Here is a 22,442-nt window from a genome sequence, read left to right on the forward strand (position 1 = left end):
GTATTTAAATTGATTCCTAGCCTTTTATTGACTGGGTATGAGCATTTCATCCTCATTTCATATATACATATTCTTGATACATTGATACCATTGAGAAAGACTAATTTGAAAAACTGAGACATTTTTATAAAACCCTTTATCCGTGAATAATTATTGGAGAGGTGAATGTGACACTTTATTAAAATCTTTGATCTATGAACACTAGCTGAAGAGGTGAGTTGATATTTGAGGTAGTTTACGAATTACAAACCCTCCATGGTTCTATCTTGAGAGATATGAGGCTTGGTAGGTGTATATGAAAAATCATGAAATAACTATCAATTATTTATCATGATCCATTATTATCACATTGCATCTTCGGTGTTTCTTTTTATAACCTTGATGTGTACTTTGTTTCAATTTTTGTTTTCGTCTTTAGTTGTTTTTGTATTGATCCTATTGTTGAACAATTACTGGAGATAGTGTGAGATACTATTTAGGAAATTTTCTATTTATAGATGATGTGCTCATAGTATTTTTTTCATGTTTTATTTTCTATTTTGCTCAGTCAGCTTATGATAGCTACTGAGTACAAGTAGATCATACTTACCCCAACTGTGCCTTTTTAGTACAAATCTGTAACACCCCAAGATCCCATCCCGAGACGTCACATGGTGCTTAACACCACACGCGGCCTCAAGCTAACCCTCTAAGCCTGTCATCACTTTTAGCAATCACTTTGACAATAGTCATGCTAAAATAAGAGAGAATGACATATCTTGAACATACTGGAATAAGACAAGAAACTAGCCTGTACAATCACAATACTGAAATTCTGTACATATTGACACTTTACTTTAGTCTGACCAAGCCTCTACTATATAAGACTGAGGAGCCATTCGGACAGATCCCCCAACTGACTCTTACTGAACTGAAAAAAAGTAATCATCTGCTAGTAAAATCAAAAGTCAGGGACATAGGTCCTCAAACCATGAGGACTCACCAACTGTAGGAATTAGATGGAGGTACTCGAAAATCACTGTCGCCGCGGAGACTGAGCACCTGAACCTACATCACGAGGGAGTATAGAACGTAGAAGAGTATGCGAATAAGTACTTGGAAATGTACTGAGTATGTGGGGGTGCAGGCAACATTTTAAATAATATCATAATTGTATAAGAAAATCATGCTTGGTTGACACTAATGACTCTCTTCGCTTGAATTACCTGAAACATAGTTTCCATAAATCATCAAAAAGAACACATGCTTCTTAAATCTCATAAACCATTGGACTCAACTCAAACTCTTTGACTCATGACTTAGAGAGAATCGATAACTCATGAAACTTGGACTATTATGGACTTGGGATTTTCTTATAGCTGACATAAGCCATGTGAGCTTACATGGAGTCCAACGTCTTTCCCACGCTGGGGAGAGTTGTTCTATCCTTTCCATCGAAGTAGAACCTTAACTTTAGTGATCACAGTCTTGGCCTTTGGCCCTTAATCGTAATCCTACTGTGGCACGTAGTTCTGGGGAAGTAGGATGCGCTAAACCCATACTTTCCGCTCGGTGCTAAATATTACTCCCAAACTTAAGCTCAAAACGCATTAGGAAATCCACCTTAATAAACTTAAGGGTCTACCATAGAGACCAAATCATAAATATTTCTCATCTTTAAATCAAAACAATTGTGGATTCCTAACTCGACTCAAACTCAAACAATCTTTCTCAACATCAAGTGTACTTGCTCATTAACTCATATCAAATGTCAAAAACTTCAAAAAAACATCAAAGAACTCATTCTTGACTCTCAAGCTCAAATATCAATATATATTCAATAATCAAACTTTTCATGGAAAAGCTTAAATCATAACACTTATCTTATATCACTTAGAAACCATCAATTCATAGTATCAATATACAACTCATGGCATAAGTTCTCAATTTAGGAAATAAGATGATGAAATAATCATGAATTTCATCTTTGAACAACTCAAATATCATATTTCATTTATAAAGTAATTTGGCTGTAAAACCACTTGCAAATTCATGAAATTCAATAGTAGAAATTGAATCTTTGGGCATAAGAACGAAAGAAGTGTTCTTGTTCAAACCCTACATACCATAATCTTTGAAATTGGATGGACTCTAGTGCTTGAGACTCTATCCGCACTTGTAATAAATAATTCTTGAAGCCCACACTATGAGAAACTTGGTTCTTGGAAAAATCTTGAAGATTTATGGATGATTTTTGGAAGATTAATATTCTTGATTAAAACCCTAGATATATTTCTTAAGAGAATTGGAAGAGAAAATGGAGAAATTAGGGTTTGGATGAGGATTCTCATATTTATAGAGGCTTCCAAAAGATGGGACAAGACCGAAATACCCTTGCAAAAATATCCCTTAATTTCTAAAAAAATAGCTGACGACATTCATGTTAAGTCGTCAGACTGGGGATAAGTCGTCACGAAATGTCGTTATAAAAGGGTGGAATTTATGATTGTCTAGTTGAAGTTGACGACATTGGTGATAAGTCGTCACACTCGTGACAAGTTATCACAAAATGTCATCACTGGGGGTGGAAATGTGCCTAAGGCTGATGCCATTGGTGATAAGTCATTACGCTTGTGACAGCTTATCATGAGTGACGTCACTTAATTTTTCAGCCTGACATGCTGGAGTAAAATGGGCATAACTCTTTTCTCTGATACTTGATTTTGGTGAAATTTATATAGTTGGAAAGATAATTCAATTATCTATCTTTTGGTAGGTTATGAGCTCAGTAATTCGTAGTATAACGAGAGATATGCTCATTTGAAATTGAATATGGCAATATCTTTCCCAAGAATTCAATTGGTAAGGAATGTTTTGATTCACCTAATCTCTAGGACATCTTTGAGGCCTTAATACACATCACCCTTAATCAGAAAACAACCAAAAAACTAAAATTTATTTCTCATAAGCTTGAGTCATGGTTTCACTATTGGTTAGAATCTCGGGGTATTACAATATCTCCATCTTGGAAACATTCATCCTCGAATGTTGCAAGATAGGCCAAGAACAAGAGAAAAAAATGAGGACGTATAGCTGGAAAAACTCACTCAAAGGGCTTACTTCACTTTATACCTTTGGATAGCATACAAAATGCATGAATTCATGATGGAAGTAGACACACAGCTGAATCTTTAATAAGGAAAGGGTAGAATTAAGAAAGAATGGTACCTTCTGCTCGCTCCGTACTCACAGAAAAGAGGTGAGAGTACTTGGCTCGTATATCTGCTTCTACTTCCCAAGTAGCACCCTCGACAGATTGATTTTGCCTCAGAACCTTGACCAAGGGAACTTTCTTATTTCTTAGGCTACGAACTTTATAATCTATGATTTCAACCAAAACTTCATTATACGAAAGGCTATCCTAAACATCAAAGCTTTCTGACAGATCAACAACAACAGAGTCACCAATGTGCTTCTTAAGCATATATACGTGAAAGACAGGATGGACAGCTGACAACTCGAAAGGAAATTCAATTTCATAAGCTGCTTTCCCAACACGATGCAAAGCTCTATAAGGGCCAACGTATCGGGGACTAAGCTTCCCTTTCTTACCAAATATTTTCACCCCATTCATGGGTGAAATCTTTAGATAGACCAAATCATCAACATTAAATTTAAGAGCTTTTTTTCTCAAATCTGCATATGACTTTTGACGACATTGGGTTGTCTTCAACCATTCTCGAATTAGCTTAACTTTCTCCATAGCCTCAAACACAGCATCAGGTCCAATCACAGCAGCTTCACCCACTTCAAACCAACCTATGGGCGACCTACATCTCCTTTCATAAAAAACTTCAAACGGAGCCATTCGAAAGCTAGCATGAAAACTATTATTATAAGAGAATGCAATCAATGGAAAATGTTCATCCCAACTTCCTTTGAAATCAAGAACACATGCCCTCAACATATCCTCCAAGGTCTGGATGGTTCTCTTAGCCTGACCATCGGTCTGTGGATGAAAAGTACCGAGACCTTTTTGAAAAGCCCTCCAAAAATAAGAAGTAAATTGAGTACCCCTGTCGGAGATAATAGACAAAGGAACTCCATGCAACCTGACTAATTCTTGAATGTACCCCTTAGCATAGTTCTTAGCGATGAAAGATGTATGCACTAGCAAGAAATGTGCGGACTTAGTTGACTTGTATACAATAACCCAAATCGAATCGTGATGATGTCGAGAAAGAGGTAAACCAGTCACAAAATCCATATTCATTTCCTCCCACTTCTAAGTAGGAATACTAAATTCTTACATCATTCTACTGGGTCTTTGTTGCTCTATCTTAATTTTTTGGCAAGTTGTACATTTCTCTACGAACTTTGCTATATCCTTTTTCATACCATTCCACCAATAGATTTCCCACAAATCGCGGTACATCTTGGTAGCACCGGGATGAATAGAATATCGCACGCCTCAAATCATCAAGATTAGGTACACACAATCTATTCTAAAATCTCAATATTCCATCTCCCCCTTGGGAGAAAACCTCTACCTTTTGGTCTTTAACTGACTCTTTCAGTTTGACCAAACAAGAATCCATATCTTGCTTCTCCTTTACTTCTGAAACTAGGGAAGACTCAGAACTACTTTAGACCCAAATATTACCCTCAGCTGAATCAAGAAATCTAACTCCCAACCTAGCCAGACGATGTACTTCATTAGCTAACTCCTTCTTATCTTCCTCGACATGTGCTACACTACCCATAGACGACCTGCTAAGGGCATTTACCACTACATTAGCCTTGCCCAGGTTATACAACACATTTATATCATAGTCCTTTAGCAATTCTAATCATCGCCTCTATCAAAGATTCAACTCTCTCTGAGTAAACACATACTGCAAACTTTTGTGATCCATAAAGACATCAACATGAACACCGTATAAATAGTGTCTCTAGATTTTCAAGGAAAAAACCACTGCAGCTAACTCAAGGTCATGGGTCAGGTAATTCTTCTCATGTGGCTTCAACTGCCTGGAGGCATAGGCTATAACCTTACCCTTTTGCATCAACACGCAACCTAACCTAACTCTAGAAGTATCACAGTATACCACAAAATCATCTACACCATTAGGAAGGGTCAACATAGGGGCCGAAGTGAGTCGAGTCTTCAACTCCTGAAAACTCTTCTCACAAGAATTAGACCATAGGAATTTAACTTTCTTTTGGGTCAACCAAGTCAAAGGAGATGCGATAGAAGAGAAACCCTAAAAAAACAATGGTAGTAACCAAGTAGACCCAAGAAACTCCTAATATTCGATGGGGAAATAGGTCTAGGCCAATTCTTCACAGCTTCTATCTTTTGAGGATCAACTCGACTACCTTTAAAAAAAACAATATGACCCAGAAAAGCAACTGACCTTTGCGAAAATTAGCACTTGCTATATTTAGAAAATAGTTGATGATCTCTAAGGGTTTGCAAGACTCTTCGGAGATGATCTGCATGGTCGTTCTCACTTTGGGAGTATACAAGAATATCATCTATGAACACAATAACAAACATATCCAGGTACTATCTGAACACCTGATTCATAAGGTCCATAAAAGTTGCTGGGGTATTTTTTATCCCAAAGGACATGACTAGGAACTCAAAATGTTCATAACGGGTGCGAAAAGCTGTCTTTGGAATATCGCACTCCCTAACTTTAAGCTGGTGATAACCGGATCTCAAGTCTATTTTTGAGAAATAGCTGGCACCTTGTAGCTGATCAAACAAGTCATTAATTCTAGGAAGAGGGTACTTGTTCTTGACTGTGACCTTGTTAAGATGATGATAGTCGATGCACATCCAAAATGAACCATTTTTCTTTGAAACGAATAGAACGGGTGCACCCCAAAGAGATACACTAGGCCTTATGAAAACCTTATCTAGAAGTTCTTTGAGTTGCTCTTTTAACTCCTTACATTCTGTGGGGGACATACGATATGGAGGAACAAAAATAGGCTGTGTATTGGGAAGAAGATCAATCCTGAATTCTATCTCTCTATCGGGAAGTTAGATCTTCTAGAAAAACATCGAGAAACTCATTAACAATGCTGATTGACTAAATGGTCGAAGTCTAGGACTTAGTATCTTTAACTCGAACCAAATGATAGATACAACCCTTGGATATCAATTTCCTAGCTTTAAGATAGGATATGAAATGACTCTTAGGAGATACTGAATTTTCGGACAACTCAAAGGCTGGCTCACTGGGAAACTGAAACTTGACTACACGGGTATGACAGTCTATAGATGCATAATAAGAGTGAAGCCTATCCATACCCAGAATAATGTCAAAATCAACCATGTCTATCTCAATCAAGTCTATGAACAAGACTCTATGAAGAACAGTGATAGGACACTTCTTATATAAATAACAGATTCACCTACTGGGGTAGAAACTAGGATAGGCTCAGGAACCTTTCAAGCATTGATCTCAAAATTCACTGCCAACAACGGAGTCAAATAAGAATAATTTAACCCAGGGTCCATCAACACATACACATCAAAATGAAATACACGGAGCATACCAGTAATAACATCTGGGGAATCCTCCAACTCCTGGTGGGGTGGTATAACATAAAAGTAATTTTGGTATAGACCATTTACAGTACTGACGAGGCACCCTGAAGAGGAGTTGGACGAGCTAAAGGGGCTAAGGCAATGATAGCCTAACTCTGGGGACAATATCACGACTCCGCTGTCAAGTATACGGGCAATCTCTGAGTCTGTGACCTAACTTACCACAACCAAAACAACCTTTCTGTTCATCCAAACACTCTCTGAGATATGTCCTGCCATATTTAGGACATGGGGGATAGTTAGGTCTATTACTCACACTGTCCTGGGACCTGGACATAGTAGGCCTATTAACCTGTTCCCACCTAATTATGGATACAGGGGCACTAGCTGATGAAGGTGCTGGCACAAATGAATGATTCTAAAACTAAGGGAAGATCTCTCTAAAAAATCTAGTCTGACCATGCCCCTGCTGCTCTGATCTAACTCTCTTATTTTCTCTTATTTTTTCTCTGTCCTTCACCTTGTCCTCTTTAATCTGCTGAGCATGTATCATTAATCTAGAAAGATCCATGTCCCTATTGAGCATAGTGGATCTACACTCTTTCACAACCTAACTCAATCCTCCAGTCAAAAACTTACTCATAATGGTCCTGGAATCAGCCATCATACCGGGAGCATACTTAGACAACTTGTTGAATTTGAGACAATACTCTTTAACTATCACGGAGCCTTGTCTCAAGTTCATAAATTCTTCTAGTTTTGCTTCCCTCATCTCTGGGGGAAAGCATCTATCCAAGAAGGTATCCTGGAATAATTTCCAAGTCATGGGAACGACATTCTCCCTCTTCTTTTCTTTCACACCTCTACCCAGTCATAACCAACATTTTTCAATCAATAGGAAACTAGATACACACTTTCTTACTCTATTACATGTGTAATTTGGGTAATTTTTTCACCTGATCAAGATACATCTGTGGATCCTCACCTCCCCTTGACCCACAAAACTCTAGCGGATTCATCTGCATAAAATCATGAACTTGAGATGATGCTGAATTACTTTCTTGTAGAGGTGGAATGGTGACCTGAGCATAGGCCTGACCATTGGCGGTAACCACCTGAGCTAGCACTTGAAAAGCTACCCGAAATTCAACGTGGGACACCGTCTCACCGAAAAGATCAACGGGTTGAGGTCGTTTGTTGTTTATGCAAGCTCTACGAGGAGGCATTTTCTGTCATAAGAGAGCATAAACTAACCGTAGAGAGAAACATTTATAGGAATGATAGACTTTTGAAATAAAGAAATGACTTTTCCTAAAATATTCTGTAGCCTCTTTCTCATAGATGTGGCGCGCTACACACCGATGATCAAGACTTTAAGTAATGTAGCTTGTCAGACTCCCTAGGACTCTTTAAACCTTAGGCTCTGATACCAAGCTTGTACCACCCCAAAATCCCATCCCGAGATGTCACACGGTGCTTAAGGCCACACGCGGCCTCAAGCTAACCATCTAAGCCTATCATCACTTCTAGAACTCATTTTGACAATAGTCATACTAAAATAATAGAGAATGACATATCATGAACATACTGGAATAAGCTAGAAACTAGTTTGTACAATCAAAATATTGAAATTCTGTACATACTAACACTTTACTTTAGTCTGACCAAGCCTCTACTATATAAGACTGAGGAGCCATTAGGACAGATCCCCAACTGATTCATACTAAACTGAAAGGAAGTAATCATCTACTAGTAAAATCAAAAGTCAGGGACATAGGTCCTCAAACCATGAGGTCTCACTAACTATAGGAATGTAGATGGAGGTACTCAAAAATCATTGTCGCCGTTAAGACTAAGCACCTGAACCTACATCATGAGGGAGTATAGAACGTTGAAGAGTATGTGAATCAGTACTTGGGAATGTACTGAGTATGTGGGGGTGAAGGAAACATTTTTAATAATATCATAATTGTATAAGAAAATCATACATGCTGACACTAATGACTCTTCACTTGAATTATCTGAAACATAGTTTCCACAAATTATCAATAATAACACATGCTTCTTAAATCTCATAAACCATTGGACTCAACTCAAACTCTTTGACTCATGACTTAGAGTGACTCGGTAACTCATGAAACTTTGACTATTATGGACGTGGGAGTTTCTTATAACCGATATAAGCCATGTGAGCTTACATAAAGTCCAATGTCTTGCCCACATTAGGGAGAGCTGTTCTATCCTTTCCATCAGAGTAGAACCTTAACTTTAGTGATCACTATCTTGGCCTTTGGCCCTTAATCTTAATCCTACGATGGCACGTAGTTATGAGGAGGTAGTATGCGCTAAGCCCACACTTTTCGCTCGGTGCTAAATACTACTCCCAGACTTAAGCTCAGAATATGTTAGGAAATCCACCTTAATCAACTCAAGGGTCTATCATAGAGACCAAATCATAAATATTTCTCATCTTTAAATCAAAAAAAATTATGGATTCCTAACTCGACTCAAACTCAAAAAATCTTTCTTAATATCAAGTTTACTTGCTCATTAACTCATATCAAATGTCAAAAACTTCAAAAAAATATCAAAGAACTCATTCTTGACTCTCAAGCTCAAATATCTATATATTCAATAATTAAACTTCTCATGGAAAATATTAAATCATATCACTTATATTAAATCACTTAGAAATCATCAATTCATAGTATCAAAATACAACTCATGGCATAAGTTCTCAATTTAGGAAATAAGATGATGAAATAATCATGAATTTCATATTTGAACAACTCAAATATCATATTTCATTTATAAAGTAATTTGGGTGTAAACCCACTTGGAAATTCAACAGTAGAAATTAAATCTTTGGTCACAAGAATGAAAGAAGTGTTCTTGTTCAAACCCCACGTAACATAATCTTTGAATTTGGATGAACTCTAGTGCTTGAGACTCTATCTGCACTTGTAATAAATAATTCTTGAAGCCCACACTATGGGGAACTTGGTTCTGGAGGATATTTTGAAGATTTATGGATGATTTTTGGAAGATTAATATTCTTGATTGAAACCCTAGATATATTTCTTAAGAGAATTGGAAGAGAAAATAGAGAAATTAGGGTTTGGATAAGGATTCTCATATTTATAGAGGCTTCTAAAATATGGGAAAAGATCAAAATAACCTTACAAAAATGTTCCTTAATTGCTGAAAAAAATAGATGATGACATTCATGACAAGTCGTCAGACTGGGGATAAGTCATCACAAAATATCGTCACAAAAGGGTGGAATTTATGATTTTTTGGTTAAAGTTGATGACATTGCTGATAAGTCATCACACTCGTGACAACTTATCACAAAATGTCATCACTGGGGGTGGAAATCTGCCTAAGGCTGATGACATTCGTGATAAGTCATTACGCTTGTGACAGTTTATCACGAACGTCGTCACTCAATTTTCCAACCTGACATGCTGGAGTAAAATAGGCTTTTTTCTCTAATACCTAATTTTAGTGAAATTGGTATAGCTGAAAAGATAATTCAATTACCTATCTTTTGGTTGGTCATGAGCTAAATAATTTGTAGTATAACGAGAGATATTCTCATTTGAAGTTGAATATGGCAATATCCTTCCCAAGAATTCGATCGGTAAGAAATGTTTTGATTCACCTAATCCATAGAACATCTTTGAGGCCTTAATACACATCACCCTTGATCAGAAAACAACTAAAACAATAAAATTTATTTTTCATAAGATTGATTCATGGTTGCACTATTGGTTAGAATCTCGGGGTATTAGAATATCCTATCTCCAGTATGAGACACGACTGTTGATCTTGTGCATTGATTATTAGTTAGTGGTATTGGTGTAATCTATAGATTGGTCATATTTTGGATCTCGTCCTATATTAGTTGTATTTATTTATTATTAAGAGATAGATCTATGTATTTCAGTCATTCTGAGTTGTACTAGATGCTCGTATGCTTATAACACTTGTATCTTTGGGGTTCAAGGTATTTTGTTCCAAATTTTGCTATATATATCAAAATATTGACATGAATTTATGATTTTCCATGAACTTAAAACACTTTTGATGCTTAACACTATTAATATTTGCATGTACGAGGGTACTTTTATATGGATATAATGGAGTTTTGGGTGTTTGTAGGTCAAATAGACTTGGAGAAGTGAATTGCTAGATTTTTGACAAAAATTACATCATACAACTCCATTTAATGACTGTGAAATCTGACCATGGTCGTTCTAGATTATTGTAGAAAGGTCCAGAGGAGAACTCTTAGAAGATGATTAGACGAATGTATCCCACAATCATGCATTGATGTCACGATTGTACAACTTGATTGTGGAAAGAACTTCTTAAAAGAATTTTTTTAGGACCTAAGTGAGAAGAAGATCAAATGATTGGATCCTATGATCATATATGGAAATGACAGTCGTACCAAGAGGTCATAGGAATGAAGGCCAGAGCTGAAATTTGAAGTAGTTGAAGTGTAGGATGATCATAAAACCATATTATATGGTCCTAGTTAGAAGAAATTAAGTCATTCTAAGGATTGTACTTGATAATACATAAAGATGAAAAAGTCTATAAGCAAACCACATACACCAAGGATGATCATTGAATCAAATCACGATCGTTCCTTTCCTTCGTCCGAGATACCGACAAAAAATCTTGTTCTGTTTAGGATAGGTTTTATTTTGTACATAAATACTCTTATTGTTTTATTTTGTATTATTTTACGTTCTATTACATTATTCTAAGGAACATTCTTGGTCTTGGAACAAAAAACATTGATTTTTAGGGTTTTAATGCAAAGTGAGATCTTGGATTTTTCCATATTATTATTGTAAGTTCATAATTATGTATTCATATCAGAATTCTTCTTGTGTTCTTAAAAGTAATAGTATCTAAACACTACAATTAGGGTTTTCGGAAGCATGACAAGTTTGTATTACAAAGTAATTCTCAACCGATATTCATGCATGTATTATTATCCCTTAGGTTTGATTTCTCTCTAGCAGTATATAATATTAGAACTTGGCTTATATTTACTCTGGATGAAAGGGAGATTTCTATGTGAAGAAAGGAACAAACAACAAGGACTTAGGCTACCAACCTTCACTTTATAACGTGAGTCGATAATTTGGGATAACTATCTCGATTCCAAGTTAAGGGTTAGTGAAGTAGGCTTAGGAGAAGAGAAACCTTACTAATGGATACTGCTTAGACAAGAATATAAAGTTTTTCTAAGTATTCATAACCTATCGATTCTATATTCCAAACAATGGAAGGGATTGTGAAGTATGAAGAACCTGCAGAGTTATGAAGTTATTGGGAAACACAGTTGTAGTGCTTTTCTCATACTGATTATAAATCTAGCAAACCAACAACTGTTACTACTAAATTATTTATTTACATAAACCCCCATCTTGCATTGGAGATTGTTATTGATTTCCTCAGCTACACACTGACTGATATTTTAACCTATTCCTTATGGGATCAACCCCAACCTTGGTTGGGTTCTATATTTGAGAGTGACCACTTTATACTTCATTATAAGGTATAATTTGGACAATATAACTTCATTCTAGAAGTCTTATTTATATTATTTTATTATATTTTTGACTATCCTTTCCTGTTTGGGTAATTGTCTTACCTACCAAGGCTGGGTCTCAATTGGTACAATCATGACCTCAATCATTGGTTCATGAAAAATTGGCATCACATCACTAGATTAACCAATCTCATAAGTGTAAGAGCAGGATGTTTTGTAGAGTCTTACAGATCGGTACATAGATGTTAATATCTATCTTTAAGAGGCTATAAGGTGTCTTTAGAAAACTTCTCTAATTTTATTCCTTATCATGTTTGATTTTTCACACCCTATGTTCTAAATCTATATTCTACTCTTTTTTGTGTAAATAGTAAGGACTAGATCTAGAGATACTGAGTATACTAAGCCACCGCCCGTTGTTGAGGCTCTTGTCAGGGGCTAAGCTAGGGGTCGTGGCCGACCCATAGGTAGAAGATGAGAACAAGGAGTTACACCATTCTTTTAATATGCTAGAGAGGACTCTCTTGAGCCCAAGGTTAAGTATGTTGAGATTAATTATCAGTCAGGGGTGGCGAGGCTAGTTCAGGTCTCATAGGGTTTGGTTGACACCCTAGTGCTTCAAGATCTAATAATTTGTCTCTTGATCGACTCAAATAGAATTCCTTTGAGTGTACCAGTATTCCTCAGGCTTCGAGTGGTATTCCCTCATCAGTATTTGCTTTTGCTTATGATATTTTGACTTTTGGGATACAACCATCTATTGTTCCTCCATGTGTGGATTCACTACTTACTAAACTTATTGTTCTTTCATTTATTTTGGGTCCTATAATGTATTCTGATGATCAGAAGAGGTTTGAAAAGTTTAATCATTTGGGTTCTCCCAAGTTTAGTAGTGCAATTAGAGAAGATGCATATTAGTTGTCGATTGACTGTTAGGAGAGGTTTCATAACCTCAGATACCTTGAGTCCCATTGTGTTACTTATATGACTTATCAGTTGACCTTGTTAGAAAAATACTAGTGGAGGTCTATTTTTAGTTTTAGACTAGTGGGTTTGCCTGTTATGTCGTGGACCTAGTTTTTTGAGGCTTTTATGGAAAGATTCATACCTTACAATTTGAGAGATCTAAATGAGAGATGCGTTTGATCACCTGGAGTAGGGCTTATGACTATTGTTGAGTATGAGGCACATTTTTATACCTTATACAAATATTCCACTTCCAGCATATCTACTAAGTCAAAAAGGATTAGTAAGTTTTTCAAGGGATTTGTGGGTCCTTATTAGTTGGCTACAACATAGATGATAGTTTTAAGAGCTTCTTTTTAGAGTATTGTAGGTATGCTAAGTTGATTATACCAATAACCTAGGCTACTCATGGAGGCACCAAAAAGGTGCACCGACAAGGTGAATTTAGTGGATATGCATCACAAGGTAGGGATTTCTTTGATAACGGTTCTTGTGGTTATTTTTGTAGGGTTGTTCAGGTAGCTTTACAACAATCAAGTGTTACTTATTTGGTTTCTATGGCTCTAGGTTTCCTGATATCTAATCATGTGGGTGGAGGTTCTAATTTTGGTTCATTGGCTTAAGAAAATCATTCTAGTTCTTCTAAGGCCCTAAAATTGAGTCAGGCAGTAGAGAGTATTATGTTTCTCATGAGGTTGGCCATTTTATCAAGGACTATCCTCTACTTATGTTTGGTTCTGCTCAGCAAAGTTCTCATCTTTAGCTTTCCCCTACTCATATATCTACGATGACTCATGGATCACAAAGTGGAAGGAGTGGTACTAGAGATGTTCAAGGTAGGGATAAGGGAGCTCATGATAGTAGATGCTGAGTTGCTTAGTCCAGGACCCGATGTGGTCAATGTTAGATATACCTACGAGGCCCTAGAAAAAGTCCTCTGATGCAATCATTATAGGTATCATACCAATTTGCTATTGATCTGATTTTATGTTATTTGACCCTGGGTGTTGTCACACCCTCTTTTTGTCTGAGGGAGGAGTTGACAGGTTTTCCCAATTAAAGTGACAATTTTGAATAGAGATTATTTTTATTTATAGAGTCACCACTTGGAATTGAGTTATGGTGTTGCAAGTCACTTTTTTTGAATCCCTAGTCAAAAGAAAATGACTCTTTATTTTGGTTTGCAAAAATAGAAGACCGGGTAAGAAATTTTATTGACCGAGGAGAAGGTATGATGTACCCACCAAGTGCCATAGTGCTATCATGGTCGCTTTTATCTACTTATCTTAACTTAAACTATTTTGATAGATTATGTTTGAAGGCCTTGATTCGCTCATTTTTAATATACTAAAACTTGTCTATTATTCTTGAATTAAATCGCTATAAGTTAATTTACAATAATCTTTGCCAAAGTGCAATATTGTATCCTCGAATTTTTAAATGTCACATAAAGATGTGTACACTAAATTCTTAATTGAGACGAATAGTTTAAACACGCCTAAACTTGCCTAGCGTTTAAAAGCTTTGCCTACTCGAAGTGTTACCTACCCTTAATAGTAAACTTGAGAAAAATTTATTTAAAATGATAAATTAATTTATCAAACAATTATCAAACTTTGTTAACGACAAGAAAATAAAAATAAAAAATAAAAATAAAAATAAAATAATACAAATACAAAAAGATTAACCATGTTATATTAATTTTATTATGATCCCCCGAAATTTATTAACTTTAAAATAATACAGATCCCAAATCATACGATATCAGTCTAACTAAAAACACAAATATTCAACGGTTTAAATTCAATTTTCATATCCATAAAACACATGAGACATTAAAGTGCAAAAATGAGTGAAAGGCGACAAACAATGGAAGCAAGTGAAAGCTTCGCCGGTCATTACTTTCGGCGAAGTAGTAACGGGGAAGAGGGGGAAAAAGGCAGCACTGCAGGCTTTTGATCGCTGGTTTGGTAGTGATGGAGGTTCATCAGAGTTATTTGGTGATGGGAAAGGGTGAAAAGGGGGCATTGAAGGGAGGAAGGGGGCCGCGTGGCTGCTGCTGCTGGCTGGAATGGTGTTTTCACTTGCCATGGTTGGCCGTAATCCAAAAGATAGCTAGTGGGGGTATGTTTTCTGGTGGCTTTCCACCAATTTCAACTTGGCCGACATTTTTGGTGCACTTCTGATTGGTGAAGTGGGTCCGCCGGCGAAGTTTACCAATTTTTGGATGAATTTTCGGCCAGTTTCTCGCTGGAAAGTTCAAAAACTAACTAATTTACTGTTCAAACCCCAATTTTTCTTTCTATTTTTTGTTTCTTTTCTCGCCTGTTTTTCTCTCTCTTTCCCCCCTATGTTTTCACTGTTCTTTGCCTCCATTTTTCTCTTTTATTTTTTTCATGTATGCATGAATTGACATATGTATGTGTAGTATGCTTTGTTTCTATGTATTGTTGTACGTATGTATGTGTTGTTCTTCAATCAATAATGGAGCCATGTTGTGAAGTGTGTGAATCTATGTATTTGAAAAAAGAAAATAGAAAAAGATAGATTGTGTCAATATGTAAATATGCCATGTGAAAGTAAAAAAAAATGTGCAGTTTGTGTGTATGCTATCTATGCATTCTGTTCTTTTGCCAGTGGGTATCAGTGTATTGCTACTTCTACTTTTTTTAACAGATCTATAGAACAAATATATAAGAACTTAGTAAATTAATAATATAACATATGGTAGCAAAAGATTCACATAATCAAACATACATACTAAATAATGCATTAAGACCATTTAAACCGTTTCTTCCATACTTTTCCACAATAAAACTTATACTATATATGGTACAAGATTGAATAAGAACCTATTTTTTAAACTGAGTAATGAACAATTCACCAAAAATTTCAAGCGAAACTTTGAAATTCAAATCACCACTTTTGTCTATTTTTGCTTTTGTCTCCCCTCTATTTTTGATGTTTGTCTTTGATTTTTTTCAATTTTTCCTCCCTCTGGTCTTTTCTGTTTGATGTTCACTCTCAATGTACATATATCTGGATAAGGGGGTTGAGGAATTATCCTTAAAAGGGGGATGTGGAGAGCAGTTGAGGGAGAGTGGGGTATCAGATAAGGTGGGGTAGTTGGGTAGTTTTAGGATAATTATCCATTTTTAATTTAAAATAAATAATAATAATAATAAAAGAATATTTCCTAATTAATTTTTATATTTAAGAAAATATAATAAAAGTTTGGAATAATCTAAAATAAATATAATTAAGAGAATAATAAAACAACTAGCTTATTTATTAAAATTAAAAGGAAAATATATTTTTTTTAATTTGCATATTATTTTAAAATAAAAATAAAAATATCCCAAAAATATAACTTTATTTATTATTTTCATTTATTTTGATCTAAAACTTATTAAAAATGAAATAAGAATCTAAAATAACTATCGGATAAAATAAAAATATTAATACAGAAAAATTGGTTAAAACTCGGAGAGGGTAAAAAATCACGTGTCTATATTTTGCCCCTCTTTGTGTGAAATCTCGAAGAGTTTACATGCAAAGAAGTAGACAAAGAGATGAGTTTTAACCCTCCAATTATTTTAAAGGTGTGAATAAGTTGAATGTGATGTGACCGAGTCCTGATTTTGGACCACCTATATATCTTGGGTGATAAGAAAATCAAGTCACGTGTAGTTCAAAGAGGTAAAATGGTAAGATAGTGAGTTAGTGGTCGATTCAGGTTTCGTCGAGTCTCCGGTTCATGATATTCTGCTTTTACATTCAAATGAATAACAAAAAATAAAACGAAGATACAAGTGAAAGATCCTATCTAAGTACAACTTTTTTGGAATCTTGACTTGAATCTTCATGACTTCTCAAGTGGTGAGACAGTCGTTATTTTGATTTGAACTTGGAAAATGAAATGTTTCTCCATGTTGATTCTTAGCACTGGAGAAGAACTTGAAAATTGACTTATTCTTAGACTTCCTTCTAACGTGAACTTTGAAAATCTTCATCCTATTCTTCAGGCGGGCTCCTGAATTTGCAAATGATAATCTTTACTCTATTCTCCAGGACATCTCTTGACTTGATATTTCTTTACCCCATTCTCCAGGTAGGCTCCTGATTTGCTATTTCTTTACCCTGTTCTTTTGGCGGGGTCCTAACTTGCTATTTCTGTTTTTCCAAACATGTTCCTGACCTTAAAGTAAAAGGTGAACTTAAAAAAGTTCCATTATCCAGGATGGTCCTGAGCAGAAAGAAATGTCCCATTATCCTGGAGGGCTTGAGCAGAAATAAATTTACATTATCCAGGAGGGTCCTCAGCATAAATAAATTCCCGTTATCCAGGAAGGTCCTGAGCAAAAAATAAAGTCCCATTATCCAGGAGGGTACTGAGCAGAAATTAAAGTCCCAGTATCTAGGAGGGTCCTAAGCAAAAAATAAGGTCCCATTATCCAGGAGGGTCCTGATAAGAAATTAAAGTTACATTATCCAGGAGGGTCTTGAACAAAAATTAAAGTCCCATTATACAGGAGGGTCCTGAGTAGAAATTAAAGTCCCATTATCCAGAAAGGTCCTGAGCAAAAATTAAAGACCCATTATACAGGAGGGCTTAAGCAGAAATTAAAGTCCCATTATCCAGGAGGGCCCTGAGTAGAAAATAAAGTACCATTATCCAGGAGGGCCCTAAGCAGAAATTAAAGTCTCATTATCCAGGAGGGTCCTGAGAAGAAATTAAAGTCCTATAATCCAAGAGGGTCCTGAGCAGAAATTAAAGTCCCATTATCATGGAGGGTCTTGAGCAGAAATTAAAGTCCCATTATCCAGGAGGGTCCTGAGTAGAGATTAAAGTCCATTATCTAGGAGGGTCCTGAGCAGAAATAAATAATCATTATCCAGGAGGGTCCTGAGTAGAAATAAAATCTCATTATCCAAGAGGGTCCTGAGTAGAAAAATTTTGTGAATGTCACCAGATCATAACTTTTAAAAGTGCACTAAAGCAGGTGAATCAAGGACTTAATAAAGAAATGCATCACACGAGAGTAAAACTAATAACCAAAATTAGGAAGTGCATCTCCTAAGAGTTAAAATGGAGGACTCTAATTAGAAAGTGTGTCTTCTAGGAGTAAGGTTCAAATTAGAATGTGCATCACTTGACGAATGAAACTTCAAATGCCCTTTTATCCAAGTTAGGAAGTTTGTCGCCTAACAAATGAAACTTGAAATACATAAAACAAGTAAGTGCGTCTCCTAGGGGATAAATGAAATGAATTAACTAGAAAGTATGTCTTCTAGGAGTGAAGATTAAAGTTAGGAAGTGAGTCACCTAACAAATGAAAACTAAACTACCCAGACAGAGAAGTGCGTCTTCTAGGGGTTAAATGGAAGGACTCAACTAGAAAGTGTGTCTTCTAGGAGTGAAGGTTCAGGTTAGGAAGTGCATTATCTAACAAATGAAACTTGAATTATTCATACTAGGAAGTGCATCTCCTAGGAGTTAAATGAAATGACTCGACTAGAAAGTGCATATTCTAGAAGTAAAGGTTCAAGTTAGGAAGTGCGTCACTTAACACATGAAATGTAAATTATCCAGACAAGGAAGTACGTCTCCTTGGGGTTAAATGTAATGACTCAACTAGAAAGTTAATATTGTAGAAGTGAAGGTTCAAGTTAGGGAGTTCATCACCTAACATATGAAAACTGACATACCCATACAAGGAAGTGTGTTCCTAGGGGTTAATGTAACACCCCGTATTTTTGAGCTAGTCTATGAACCGTTATTCCTACATTCAAAAGATATAATACAAATTATTACCATGTGAATATAAGTTTAATGATCTTTATCCTCATGTTTTATGTACTTTTGAGGTGAAAAATGTTCATAAGAATCACTTAGAACAAAGTTGAGCTTAGAGCCTTTAATTCGTCCAAAGTTTGGTATTTGATTCTACAAAGGTATACTTTAAACATGTATAAATTTTTATATACATAGAATTTTGCAGCTCAAGACCTACTAAATTGTATATAATTGAATTAGCTTTCCAACTATACCAATTTCTCCTTAATCCGATACTCGAGCAAAAAGTTATGGCATTTTTCATGAGAGGCAGTAAGGCGACGCGATTGGGACACGACACTTCGGGTATCAGTGCAATTAGTGATGAGATGTGATGGACACCATATTACGGAACTATTTTACACGCTATTTCAGTTCCTAAAGGGTCTAGGGGCACTTTGGCCACTTTTCCTCACCCAAATCCGCCCATAACACTTAATTTCAGCCCCTTTAAAGCATTAGATACATTATTTTTCATCCTTTTCTCTCCAAAAAAACCCTATCCCCCTCAATAACACCAAGAACTTCATTAAATTTTCTTCAAGAAAAGCAAGAAATCAAGTTCTTCATTCAAGAAGGCTTTCAAGATCGTGTTTCTCCTTCAAGATTAAAGCTTTAAAGTATGTGGGAGTTCATCCATGGGTCCTCTTTCACCCATGGAGCCCAAAACCCTTTTATTTCATTAAAGAATGAATTTTTTGATCATTATGTTATTTTAAATGTTCAAGAAAGGTTGAATTGCATATTTTCATGGTGATTTTAATTAATTCCAGCCCATGTGTGATTCTATGCAAGATTTTGAATTCCTCATGCTATGAATTTCAGTTTCCAATGCTTTATTCAAGTGAATTTCATGATAGATCCTAAATTCATGATTTTTAGCAATATTCACATGTTTTAGATTCATGCCTTCCACATTTGATGAAATTCCCATATCATGTTCAATCAATTTGAAGATGAATCCCCAAGTTATGAATTTTGCCATGTAACTCAATTGTTCCCTCATGTTTAATACATTCTTACATTTAAGCTATGATCTTTACATATTTTGATGAAACGCCCATGTTTTATTTCAACAGAATTTCACATATTATGAATTATGCTATGCTCCCATGTTTGAGATATTCCTATGTTTAAGTTGATGATCCCCGTGTGTTTGATGGATTATCCCATGTTAAAGTATTAATCACCATGTGTATGATGAAATACCTACGTGATGGGTTTCTTTAAATAATGCTTACTTATTATGGTCTCAAATGCTCTCATGTGTTCTTATTATTGTTGCTATCGAGGCCTGGGGGTTATCAATACCCAAAATTTAGTTGTTTACCTAGTTTTCAGTATCTACAGAATAATTTTAGTTATACCATAGAAAATATCATTAAGTTAGTAATATGGTCAGTTGTTAGTCCAATTAAGTTAGCTAAGTTCGATTTCAATCCCAGTATCAGTTTATACGTTAATAATTACCTCAGAATCCATATGCACTATTATTTTTAGAATATCATGACCTGAGCTTATCAGTTATTAGTTAAAGGTGCACGTGCCAGTTAGTATTGCAGTGTCATTCAGTTAGGAGTAGGATTTAGCATCAAGCAAACCCAAGGATGGGGACATTCTTGCCAGTTTAAGGTTTGACCCTTAGCAGCAATCCCTGAGTTACAGAACTACATAGCCAATATAGGTTTAAGATATCTTCCTACCAGGTTAGGGTTGACATATATATCATGATTTTCCTACCAGTATAGAGTTACTCCTTAATCTTTTGGGACACCAGTTTAGTGGATCTATACAGCCAATGTTAGTACCCGTGGCATGGTACTGACACCCTTTTAACTGAGGTTACAGGTTTGGCCCCAATTAGCTCAGATTGGGTATGTCGGTTAAATGATACCTCCCACAGTCTTAGTTACAGTCTCAGTTCAGTATTCAATTTAGAGTTCTGCTTTAGGTTTTCTTTGCCATAGCATATAATTATCAGTTATTAGTATTTTAGTGTTTCAGTTTATAGACTATTTAAGAATCATATTATACACTTGGTCTTGCATTCTCAGATATTACAATTTCCATACATTCATGCTCAGTTATCTCATATTGTTTTGATAGTCCTCAACTCATATGCATAATGCTCCATGGTTTTAGTCCATTTAGACTAAGTACAGTTCAGTTTTACATAACCAGTATTCAGCTAGAAGTCATTCAGTTAATTAGATAAGTGTAGTATATGATTATTTTTGGTTTTGTATGTTATACATTCGTGCTCAGTATGATTATATACTCAGATCCTTGAGTTATGTCAGTCTCCATCACATAGTTTCAGACTCAGTATTCATGCAGTATTCATATTTATCGTATCCCAGCTTCAGTTCTACTTATATCATTAAAGTAACGTTTTATAGAAACTAAGTGTAGAGATTCACCATCTTATCAGAGTATGTTTCTCACTAACGCTTTAAGATGTTTTCAGCTTTTAGTTTATTCTAGCCTATTGGCGAGTCTACTTACACTTACCATGCATGCTTTAAGATTATGTATGAAATCAATTTTACTTATTGTATTCACCCCTACATGCTCAGTACATTCCAGAAGTACTGATCCACATATACATCTTTGTGGCTACATTGTTTCATAATGTTGGTACCATTTGTAGCCTGCATATCACGATTAAACAATTGTAGATTCGAACCAGCAGGTGATGAGTTTTCCTACTTTGGGAACTTCAGACAGTTTTAGGTCATGTACAGTTTATTTATTTTCATATGTATTGATTAATGATAGTTGGAGTCATGTCCCAGCTATCTTTAGTCAGTATAGTAAAGGATTTATAAATGTTAGTCAGAGTCAGTTATTTAATTTTAGTTTTTTTCTCAATTTTAATTAGATTATAAACCTTATCAATATTGTAATTATTTAGATTATGCCATGATTATGTTTTCCACACAACATAACTTGTTATTTATTTTATTATAATTTAGTTGCTTAACAGTATGCCAGTTTATGGGTTAGCTTGGGATCACTTGTGGTTCCAAGCACCGTGTGGCATCCAGGGTGTACTCTCTAGGCATTAGAGCACAGAGTTCAAGTTGTCCTAGGGTGTTGATGAAGCTGTGTCTAATAGATTCTTACGGAATGGTACTATGACATTTGTACTTTTCTTTAAGAGGCTGCAAGTCATTTAGGAAATTATTTCCCTTCTTTCATGTCTCAGATCATGCTATAGGAAGGTTCTCTATAAAACTGATGTATATTCTTATTATGCTCCACTCATGTCAAGTCTACCTTACTTTCAAGGTAACAGAAATAGTGAAGCTCAAATTCCTACAGATAAAACTTTCTCAGATGGTCCCCACAAATAGTTTTGGAATTGTATACAGGGCTGAAAGTAACCCATCAGTTCCTTTATGTTCCAAAGTTTTAAATATTGTATTCATGATCATGAAAAATCATGCACTAATCCAAAGTCAGATGTGCTTTTAGATCCCTCCCCAGAATCCTAAGATAGCATATGGTCTAGAATTAGAAGCATG

The 22,442-nt window shown here is 35.6% G+C and overlaps 1 pseudogene; it reads right to left on the bottom strand.

Annotated features, from left to right (window-relative positions):
* Window positions 1–15,170, bottom strand: part of LOC107844415 — a 76,092-nt pseudogene extending 60,922 nt beyond the window's left edge.
* Between the last annotated feature and the right edge of the window lie 7,272 nt (window positions 15,171–22,442).

This window comes from Capsicum annuum, chromosome 10, assembly GCF_002878395.1.
Source record: "Capsicum annuum cultivar UCD-10X-F1 chromosome 10, UCD10Xv1.1, whole genome shotgun sequence".
Lineage (NCBI taxonomy): Eukaryota > Viridiplantae > Streptophyta > Magnoliopsida > Solanales > Solanaceae > Capsicum > Capsicum annuum.